The following is an 11401-nucleotide window of genomic DNA, read 5'->3' on the forward strand; positions in this document are numbered from 1 at the left end:
GTGTGTGTGTGTGTTTTCAGTCAGGGGCCACCTCAGCTTGTGTGTGTGTGTGTGTGTGTGTGTGTCTGTGTGTGTGTGTATGTTTTTTTCTTCTGAGTAGCTGCCGCGGCACAAATGGGTTTTTAGTGTCACCTATCTTGTTGCTGTTATTATGACTTTGATAGGATGCGGTGTTATCGGCTTCTCGGGCTGATGCTTCTGCTCCAGTAGAGCAGGCGCTGTATTTATGATTAATAGAACGCCGCTGTTTTGTGGTGGACGTACGTTCCCCCGCCGTAGGAGGCCTCCTGTCACGCCACCTCAAGGATCCATTTGCCACGCAAGCATCCCCAGCAAGCAGTCAGGCCGTCATTAGGAGGCATTTGCAGCTCTTTAGCGTCACGCCTGGGTCACAGTTTGGTTTTCCCTTCGCTGAACTTCAACGGCAAAGGATTTGACCTTTCTTCCCCCAAAACTCCTTTCAAACACACTGATCCTAAGCTCTTGGTGTGCAATATGGTAACCGTGCAACAGAGGAATGGACCTGTTTTTTTTTTCTCTCATTTTTTCTTAAACCCTGAAGTCCTTTCTTTACTCGTTTTTTTTCCAGCCGCTTTTCTTTTCTTTTTCGTCTCGTGCGGAATGTTTTCCCAGACTCTCCCTCTCTCCTCACCCTCTCTGAAGTGCCCTGCCTGGCTGTGGTTAGACACTTCATTTGTCATACGCAGGATCAGAGAGGCGGGGGGAAATCAAAATAATCATTTGGACAAAAGTTGCCAACGCAAAAGAAAGGGAAAAAAACACACACACACACACACACAGAGACAATAAAGAAACGGCGATGCGAGATAACAAGATGCTGCGACTTATTGCTGCCACGTCTTGTATGCACAATCAAAGGCAGATATGCGTCGAACTGCCGAACTGTTCGCAAGGATACTCAAAGCTCAATTGAAATTATACACGCCAGTTGTTTTCACTCAGTCTCTCTCTCTCTCTCCATCTCTCTCTCTCTCGCTCTCTGTTCTACTCACTCTTTCTGTCGCGCTCTCTCTGGGATAGAATTATGTTTTGTGGGTTCTCTGAAAGACATGAATTCAGTACTGAAGACTGGTGTCATTTGGAGCCCTATTTGTTGACATTTAAATGGCAGAGCTTGTGTCTTTCTCTAGTTACACAATTAAAAGCGAAGACAACACTTCCATTCGTGTTTTTTAAGTGGTAGCCGGTGTTTTCATTTAGTAGTGGTTAAAGGAATGACAGCATAACTAAATTAGTACAATACTCTTTATTCAATGGGCTGACAGATTCTTTTCAGTTATAGTAATTGGGCACAATTCTTTTCTTTATTTTTTTTTTTAAACAAAGTTCATTACGAGAAGTTTTTTTTTTATATAACTCCCATGGGTGGAGATTTTTATTTTTTAATACTTCAGTGTTCTCCGCTAAAGTCAACAGAGGTATTAAATGCATTTCTATTGTTTCTATCAAAAAAAGTGTTATTTTCAACGGATTAACGCACATGAAAGAGCAGACCAGTAAATTGTTTAGGTCCATGCTATATTTTTCTTAACTGTGCCCTCATAACCTGCCTAAATTGAAATGGCGGCCCAGGCTCAGTGCCTTGTGTGTGTAATGGGAAACAGAGGTTCCTCATACCACCAGATGGGGGCACTATAATCATTGCCTCCGTTCAAAGGATTGCCAGTGCCTAAAGACTGCTGGCTGCAGTAAGTGAGCGCATGTGTGAGAAAGTGTCCGGTAGATATCGTAAAAACTGACCGCGAGCGATATGTTTCTTTTGCACCATTTAGGGCATAGAGAGAGTGGCACGCTCTCTCTGTTGCTAAAGATGATCACTAAAGTAGAGACCACTGGACTCATCGACGCAAACATCCATTTAAATTTCAGTGCTGCCGTCGAAACCAAGGTATGCTCTCAGATGCCCATTTGTTACTGCGGGTATGTAGACTTTGACCACCAACGCAGCATGGCGCCTGGGTGGAGGGTGGTGGGGAGGATAAAAGGGGGGGGGGCGGTGGGTGGTTGGTTGGCGAGGCGGGGGTACAGGTGGCGTGGGGCAGAGGCCCTGGCCTGGACATGTTAGTGGTGGCGGAGGGGTGGGAGTGTGTGGTGGACAGGGGCCAGACAGGACGTGACCCGGGAGAGGAAGCTTCGTGTCCAGCGGGAGGGGGAGGCATCCATCAGGGTAGGTGGGGGAGAGGACCAGCCCAGTGGTCTGGACTTCAAACGGAGTCAGGGGCAGCAAAAGACTCGTAAGGCTGTGGCCTACTAATAGCGCTTGAATAGTTATAGACATATGGCTATGAAGCACAGCGACTGGGAATCACATTTCTCTCATCTACATGATATTATTATAATAAAATAATGTGGCCTACAGTATGCGCGCATGCACTGTCTATATGTAGCACATACACACTCACACAGATATACGTTGTGAGATTATATACACATGTGATCATTATATGCATACATGTACACTTCTATCTACAGGTACATGTATGTGTGTGTGTGTGTCTACAAAAGTATTTAGAGAGAGATACCTGAACCTGTGAATATATGCGTGTGTGCGATATACGGCGTATGTGATGTCATCACACACCTCTATGATACAAGACATAGAGGCTGTGTGAACATTTAAGCATTATAATTTTACTAGGTAGCATCACCACGTTTGGTATGTTCCCATGCTTTGACATGCCTGCAAAGCGCAGCATAAAAATGACAAACTACAAGCGTTAAATAAATGCATCTGATTACTCTGAATTTGAAGGTACCGCCATAAACATGACATAGTAGGCTCCAGTCCCAAAAGTCATGCTTCTGTCAAGATAGGTTGGGCTTTGGTGATTGCTATCATGGCCACCAAGCCACTGGATGAACTAAGATACTACTCATCTCTGTGTATGCTTATAACCAGGGAGGTATTCATAACTTATTATTTTTTTCATCGCTACTCGAAACACTAGGTTTTCTTAATTCCTGTGTTTATAAACTGTATCCAGTCCAGCAAACATACAGTAGTGTTATTAAGTGAGGGAAGACATTGTTACAGAACAACGTAGACCTATCCGTCAGGGCTGAATCGCAAACATGTCAGTCTAACAGACTGTGAGCGCCGATGACGCACCTGTATACAGTAGTCATGAATTTAAGTAAGCACTCAGGTAGAAAATGGCTATTTAGCTTTCTAGGAACACATTATAAAAATGTGTTCCTTTGGCCTGTTCTCTCTGAAGTCTTTTTATAGAGTACAATGAAGACTTAAAGGTAGCGATTCTAAGCCATTTACATAAAACACGTAACTTTTTTGTAACATTCTGCAGATATATCCTCACGTTCCGCTAGCTCTCCATTCTCTGAGCACAAATTCTCTTTTACACAGCCTGGGCTCCGTGAACTGGAAACAAACAAAGTGGGGACAGCGTGCTGCCCCCCAACAACAAAAAAATAATATATAACAAAACACTGTGTGGAGTTTCTCAAAGTGTACTGAAAGGAACTACCTCTCTGATATGCTTTGTTTGGTCTTTGGTTCAAATATAATGTCAGTTGTTTAGGAAAAAAGTCTTCAAAGAAACATAAACATAAACAAAAAATAAACAAATGCGAAGTCATCCAACACTGCTTACCCTACCTTTAAACTTCCAAGGCCTCTATGTTTACTCCAGGTTTTTGGACTTTAAATGGTATTAAAATTCAAGATTATTTTATTACTACATCTCATCATACTCACATAATAGAGTAACATTCCTGGGTTTTGGCTTCTCTACATTGCAACAATAAATAGTAGCAATGTATGCGCTAAGTGTTAATTAAGTAGAACAAACATTGTTCTAACAACTGTTACACTGTAACTATTATATATGTTGCTGGAAAGAGTTGAGACTTCTAACAAATCACAAAGCTATTAATAGTTCTGAGGGGTTTTTTTAAAAAAAAAATTATCATCTCCAAAACGTACTGTATGCATACACTGTACCGTTCAATCATTTGTGTAACTACCGGTGTATATTTCCAGTGTGTCAAAGTGTTTGTAGGCTTACTTAACCCTGTGCACAGCTCAGAGTGGACGTGGATAAGCTTGATAACAGATGGGTACCTTGATCCTCTACACTCCTTTTGAAGCTAAACTAATTCAGCAAGAGGACTTCATTATTCTATCTCTAAGTCAATGTGATCAAAGAGCCTGGGTCATTTGTTAGCTTCAGGCTAACGGGATACAGGGTTAGCTGGACCTCTGGACAAATGACCCAAGGGTCGTGGATTCACTACTAAGGGTTTCATGGTTGGCCATGCGGTTAGGGTGTCTCAAACACATGGGATAGACTGTGCTGTAATGTGTTTAAGGAAATAACATTTTGTTATAAACTAGGAATAAATAAGAATGTTCTATTAGACTGCTATTCTATAGATTATTATTCTATTTGATTAGATTATATCATACCATTGCGCAATGTTGAAATGTATTTTAATTAGATATTTTAAATGTAAAATCCTACTATTATTAATTACAACTATCAGGCATATCCATATCCTTATTATTATTTATGACTAGTAGAGGTGCTGGCTTTAATTAGGGGGTTCACAGGGTCCTTGTTGCTGGTCAGCTAGACCATTAGCCTGTACGTTGATGACCAGAGCCTCCCACGAGACCTCATTGCTCTTAACGTTAATGTTGAAGGAGCTTTGGAGCAGGCCATACGGCAGGTTGCTCAAAGAATGCCTCCCGGTCAAGAAGTTGGCAGGGAGGAAGAATGTACACATGGCGTGGAGGGGGCCGGTCATCGTCTGTCCATCTGACCGGGCCAGCGGTGATGTGCGTGGAGCGGCCGGCGATGTGGAGCGGCCACTGCTGGGTCTGGGTAAAAGGGGAAAGGTGCTAATTAAGACTGCTGTCAGGGCTTCCCTTGAAGTCAAGTGAGGCTGGAGATAAGGCCATGGAGGGATGGATGGAGGGAAGGAAGGAGGGAGAGAGGGAGGGAGAAAGGAGGGAGGGAGGCAGCCAGTCCGGCCTGGCCGGGCCATCTGGACCTTGTTCCGCAGGTTCAGGAGGCCGGAGACGGAGGCCTTTTTTCCAGCCTCTGATTGTTGACCGGGCGAAGGTCTCCACTCCAACTCTGACTCCTCCACTGTGCGCTGTCCTACTTGTTTACTTGAAAGTCCCCTGAAGACGTCAGCCCATGGCCGCCTAAAGTGGAAAGGCTCGTCTGGAGGAAAAGAGGAGGCGCGCGCGAGCGAGCTCGGACGGACGCTCACTGATGCACTATAGCTGGTGGGTCGTGTTGTGCTAACGCATCTGGAAATAATCAGCACCGCACATCGCCAGCTAATAGACAAGACAATAGCTTTTTGTGGATGGGGCTTGGCATGCACGACAAGCAAGGAGGGGGGCCAAAAAGAAAAGACCCCAAAAAATAATAAAACATTCACCATTATGCTAATAAAATGCGGGAGCGCGGTGGCTAACAGAAAACGCTACTTCTCCGAGCACTACCGCGTCTCCCTCACCTTGACTACTGTCACTTAAGGAGCCGTGCGCCTGGGCACTGTTGTAAAAGTGTCATCCCCACGCCGTCGGGAGCCTGGCCTCGTCTCTTGCAGTTAATCCCGTATCATTCTTTAATGAGGGAGTGAGTGTGTCGGATGAAGGGTGCATATCCCCAACCCCACCACACACCCCGCCTTCCCTGGGGTCCTCCAGTAATACATCCCCGTACACTCTGGGGGGAAAAAAACACGACCAACCTACTGTCACTGTCTGAGGGGTTTTTACCTCCACCGGTGCCCATTTCTGGGGAATATTACAGTCGTTTCCAGATATGGTTAGGCTTCTCGTGGGAAATTCGAGAGAAATAGTCAAGTCGCTTTTCAAAGGAAGCACACCACAATCTTCACACCTCATATTAGCTTGAAATGAATTCTTCAAGCTGAGTCCCTTTCATCGAGGCGGGGTGGCGATGGCTGCGGCGAGGAGAGGCCGCCGATGTCGTAATCGACCGGGGATGCCCAGAGGAACGCAAGATTTCCCACGTTTGTCGTGCCGCGGCTATCAGCTGTCAGTGATCTTCTCAAGATGACACCTCAGGCCAATGTGTGTCATCACCACAGGATGAGTACACCATACAAAACCGATAAATGCAGCTTTTTGAGGAGTTATGTCAACACCAACCAATAATAAAAAAGAGAACTGTCGGTGTGTGTGTGTGTGTGTGTGTGCATTTGTTTGTGCGAAACAGAGTAAGAGTATCTGTGTGCCTATGTCTGTGTTTTTATTTTGAGGGAGTGTATAATGCATAAAACTGAATAAGAGGGTGATAGACTGGCAGATGTGGAATTGGTGTGAGGGCAAAAAGCAGCAGTTACCCAATGGAGTCTGTAGACAGTGTGAGGTGTGTGTGGTGTGTGTTAGTGTGTGACAGAGAGACAGAGAGAGTGAGAGATGGAAGCCTGACCCACAAAGTGTATCCGTGGGAGAGGGAGGTCTGTGTGTGTGTGTGTGTGTATGTGTGTGTATGACTGCATATGTGTGTATATGTCTGTGGGAGACAGTATGGAGAAGAGAGGAAAAGGACTCCTTTCTGCCTGTGTGTGTGTGTGTGTGTGTGTATGTGCATGTGAGCGTGTATGTTGCCTCTTTCTCTGCTTGAGCCACTGCTCCAAGATGATAGGAGACAAAGACCAGGCATCCCCAGGCGAGCAGAGGTCCACCGCGGGCCGACTGACAGGACCCAAACTCTGTGGGTCGGCTTTAATGAATGAGAGAACTGCCCCAGCCACTTCAAAGCTACTACTGTACCGCTGATAACACTATTACACCCCGAAGCTCACTTTTAGTCTGGCCTTCATGTTAGTTGCATTTCAGAGGGACTGGAGTTACTCTGTTGTTTAGGGATAAATATGATTTATGTGTTCACGTACGGTTGAACAGTTTGCTCTATCTGGTTTAGTTTAGACAGGGTGGCTTGCTTGTGTAAGCTCCCCTACCTCCATTATGTCGATGTATGTCCTTTTTTTCTTGGCGCATATGTGATTTGTTTTTTTTCTTTGTCAGACAGTCATACTTTATGCTGTTCTGTAGACACAACAGAGCTTCTTGTTGGGTCAATACCTAAGCTGATGAGGCGAACACCGAATTCTCCCACGATCATCCTTGCCGTTATTTCGTGGTCTGGGCTCGTGGAGCACAGGAATAAACTTTACACAATGCATGTGACAAGCAACAAACATTTAACAGTGTGTAAATGTTCGTTCACAGGTAATTTTCACATTATCACAAAGCCCATGCACATTGTTTATAGACCACAAAAACAGGGACTGGTCCTGAAGTTCTTGTCAGTCATAGTACACATACTCAAGCCATTCGTTAAAAAAAAAAACCCAAACGAACAACAACAAAAAAAAAACAATAATCAAAGACTGTACGCCCACTTAAGGAGGAGAGATTTCAAGGACTCATAGCCCTGAGTAGAATGCATCTTACAGAGAGTGCTTCCCGCACAGGGCAAAGAGGGTAAACGCTGCTTGCTTGTGTGATGCTAATGCACTTAAGATGTACTCGAATAAAAAGCTTTTGATTTCAGAAGGGGCTGAGTGTGAAGCCGGTGGAGATGGGATACTTGCACCGGTGTAAGTGTCAAACAGGGCTTTTTTAAAATGTCTACACACAGGCCTGATGAATATTTAAAGGCAAGGACACAGTGGCCATGCTGCCTGCTTATTTTTGCTTGGGTGGTTTTGTTGTTTTAGCCCTTATCTTTCTTGAGGGGATACTTCTATCAGTTTGCAGAAATACTGAGCAGAGCTGAGCTGAGGACTGTTTAACAGTTAACTGCTTTAACTCTTATTGATCGTCGCCTATTTAGTTTTTGGAATTCAGCATATTGTTAAATGCATTTCTATGAGTTGTTTACTTGTGTTTTCTCACCTGTGGCTTACACCTATTTGGTACTAAATATTTGTGTTTGTTGTATACTTTCTTTATAGAAAAATACAAAACTGGACATGTGCCTGAAGACCCAGGTAATAACATATCGAGGAAATCATTAGGCTATCTAGAGTAAATCGTATGTAGGCCTAAATCATGACAAGGGCAAAGCCATTTCAAATAGGCTAACTTACCTTTGTGTACACAAATGCAATAATGCTGTCAGGCTGCACATTTCAGAATGCATCTCGTCCTCAGCCCTAACAAGAAATGGCAGCATTTATTATTCAACAGCATTTATATTCAACAAGGGCAAGCTATTCCGGGTGACAGGGTGTGAGCTGAGACGCCAAACTTACTAGTTCACACAAGAGAGGCGTTATTCTGTTGTAGCCTAGTTGAGGCCGACTGCGTGTTGAGTGCCCGAACAAGCCCCCATGACTCCAAAAGCGTGTTAGCTATCTGTTTGTTTGTTTACAGTTTGTGGAGTGGCTGTTTTACAGCGGTATCCTCGTTAGCTGTTGACAAGCCAAGGGCAAGCGACAGCTCGATACAATTGCAATGCAAGCGTGGCTCACATTCATTCACACTCGGTCAGCTGTCCCATTCGCAACGAAGTGACAGAGCACGAGTTGCGTGAAGAAGAGACGGTCATAATTGGGCGGAAATCACTACAAACCCGCTGGTGTCGCTGTCTTGTGTCAGGCGAGTTTCCTGAATGCTGTCCCTCTCCCTTAGAGGGGCCAAGTTGTTTGTGTTGGGACGATTACTGTCACTGACAGACTTAAACATCTGGCTAAAGCACGATACGAAACTGCCACTAACAAGCCTTTTTTCCCCTCTCGCGTAATTTATCATTTCCTCTGGTTAACTGAACTCTGTAATTTGGCCTGATATTTTGAACTTCATAATGTGAGACCTTGAGGAGAATGCTGTCATCTCCGTAGGGAAGTGATACTTGAATGTCAAGGGCTCAGTTTTGCAGTTTTATACCACAATATTGTAATTATGACAAGTGGCTATAATGGATTATATAAGACTAAACCATTATGAACACATGTATTAGTGCTTGGTATTAATACCAAATGTTTTTCATCACAGTCAAGTAGCCTAGGCCTAATTGTGTAAATGATGAGTAAAAACTGTGCACAAAATACAAAAAGTGACATTGTCAGCCTAATTTAAGTCCATCATTAAGCCTGAAACGTACAGAGGCCTGCTACGCAGCACCATGCTCCTGCCATTGATTGTAAACAGGTTCTGGTGTGACGTGTTTTATGGGGTACCCAGTGTTGTTAATACGGACGCAGAAACACAGCCCCTTTCCCCTTCGCTTCTTAATTGGAGGTCATTTTGGCCATTTCATGAACATGCTTTTGTTATTGAGCTACTCATTGCTGGTCCCCGAGGCGACTGTGTCAATACCAGAGACGGAAATCCAATTCCTGCTGTTGGTGGTTGATCACACTGGGCAGTGTGTTGGCTTGGGGAAAAGTGGTGTGGTGGGTTTTCCCCTAGATGCAGTCACATGTGTTAGGTTTGAAGCCAAAAGCTATTTTTAAGACCCAATGCAATAAAAAAAAATCAAAACTTTTCATCATACACTTTAATTACTCTAATAAATCCCAAATTTTGCAATTCACTGTTTTTTTTTTAATGACTACTGAGATATTCATTTGAGAGACTGAATCTCATACAGATACTTGGAATGTTGCCAGCCTCAGTAGCCTGTGACTATAACACAGGCTAAACCATAGTATTATCCAGTGACTGGATTAAATTCGCCACCTCCGCCTTCGCCTTTAAGAGGGGTCATTCAGAGGTTTCCTGTCGCGGCTGCACTTGACCGCGTGGCCACTGGGGGGAGTTTGACCATTGCGTCTGTCTGCGTCCAGTGGCCAATCACGTCCCTGTGTTTGCGCCCAGCTCTGTCCTTTGTGTGTTTTGTCCGCGTCTCGGAAAAAACGCAGCGAAAAAGACAACGAAAACAGGCATGGAGGATCTGAAGAGACAAGACGATGGGTTGGTCAGGTGCTCGGTCGGTCGCTTGGTCAGTGACTTGGTTGTTCAGTTGGGTGGGTGGACGTCTTGGGAAGAGTCGTCGAGGTGGTGTTGGTGGTGTGTGGTTTAGGGTTGGATTGGGGGTGAGGGGGGATTTGGGCTAGCGAATTCTTGTCCAAACATTCCGCACGCGGATTTGTATTCATTGCACCCCTGCTGCTATTGATATCATTACGCTAGGGGCTCCAGCTGAGAGGCTGGGGCCCCCAGTCGGTCCGAGGGGAGGTCAGGGATTCGGCCGGCCTAATGAGAAGTGACACTGGCTCCAGGTCGGCCAAGCATCCACCGGAATTCAATCGGAGCCGCGCTTTCCCAGTCAGCGCATTACATCAAAGATCATTACCTGCTAATCAAAACACATGAGCTCAAGGGGGACCCCCCTCTCCCCTGTCTCTCTCTCTCTCTCTCTCTCTCTCTCTCATCCCTCACTCTTATCCCCTTCGATGGGGTTTAGCAGCATTGGCGGCTACTGGATTAAACCCCCCTCCACCCCCCCCCAGCTTCCCCTAAAAGCCCACCAAACAGTCTCGCCACTATTGTCTTGTCCTGTGACGCAGAGAGAGTTGTGGTTTGGCTGAGGGGGTAGGGGAGGGCTGGGAGGATGTGGTGGTAGGTGGTTTGGTTTCTGGGCTTACGCTAGGAGACATGGGGTGCCTTAGAAGGAGACGATCAGCAAACTGCGAATCGAGTCCTGCCTTCGCGAGGTCGTAAAACGCAAACTCGTTCTTGCCATCAGCGATGCTCAAAAGCCCTGCTCCTGATTACACAGCGTGAATGAATGAAAGGATGAATGAATGAATGAACCTTTACTGCTCTGATGAGCTGACAAAATAAGCTGTACTGCTTCAAGTCAAAGAGCAGCTACTGTACTAGTCTACTAATGGGATTATCGGGGGTGGGGAGTGGGGGGTTCTTTTCCGAAGGCTGAATTGATTAAAACGGATAGGAATCCTCCCGATTAGTGAACCCTCACATTCGTTTGTTGGTGAATTTTGTCACTATGGTCAACACATTATGTACATCCCCATAACGCAGCCTCGTTTTGAATGCGAACGCCATGCCATTGACTGAGCTCAGAGACGGTCTTTTTTCTCTCGCAAGGGTTTAATGCTTAAAGGAGAAATCCTGCGATTTTTCACATAGATCTCTGTTTCTCAAAGTTGCCAAGTACTGTCAGTACGAAACCCCCTGAAAACAATTTGTTTTTATCTAGCTCGAGTTACTAGTTTCAATAGCTAAAGCTACAGGGCTACACTCTGGGGGCATGAAATTGGGGGCTCATGGACATGCCCCCAAAGTGTAGCGTAGCGCTATGGCTGCCTGGCTGCTTTAGCTGTTGATAAAAATGACGACAAAAACAACTAAAACGATGATAAAAACAACTGAGATTGAGCTGAATGGGATGAAGTGATG

This window comes from Sardina pilchardus, chromosome 14 (assembly GCF_963854185.1).
Source record: "Sardina pilchardus chromosome 14, fSarPil1.1, whole genome shotgun sequence".
Lineage (NCBI taxonomy): Eukaryota > Metazoa > Chordata > Actinopteri > Clupeiformes > Clupeidae > Sardina > Sardina pilchardus.